This window comes from Cyprinus carpio, unplaced genomic scaffold, assembly GCF_018340385.1.
Source record: "Cyprinus carpio isolate SPL01 unplaced genomic scaffold, ASM1834038v1 S000006520, whole genome shotgun sequence".
NCBI lineage: Eukaryota > Metazoa > Chordata > Actinopteri > Cypriniformes > Cyprinidae > Cyprinus > Cyprinus carpio.
The window spans coordinates 226,557-227,063 of record NW_024879187.1 but is presented as its reverse complement, the minus strand read 5'-3'; positions in this window follow the sequence as shown (position 1 = coordinate 227,063).

The window sequence follows — 507 nt, the reverse complement described above, 5'->3', positions numbered from 1 at the left end:
TAAAGATTCTAGACACTCCCTGGCTGAAATCTCTTTTCTCTTCTGCATTTACACTTATGCTTAACTTATCTGCCAATCTGGTTTGAATTTTAAAATGTAGTATTCCCATATTATTAACACTTCCAAACTGCTAATTGAATAAATGTAAACACTCACTATTGCTCTTTGTACTACAGCATATGATCAACCAAGCTACAAGACAAGAGCTGAGGAGTCAGTGCAGGGTGGGTGCTAGGTTTTTCTGTCTCCTTTATATAGTTTACTGCATACGGCCCCTTGTAATATGAGTGCCTGGGGGGGTGGTGGAAACTGTGGGTGGCCCTGGGGAGGATTCGTTTTATGCATAGGCTCCATAGGCGCATATGATAATTTACTAAGTTCAGCTTACGTAAACCAAATTCATACTTTGGGTCTCAAGTTGCCCCCTTCCTCATTTCCCAAGCCAAATAAGAGTGAATCTTTAAAAAGTTAAGCAAGGTTTTGCCCCCCTAATTCTATAGGTTCCTT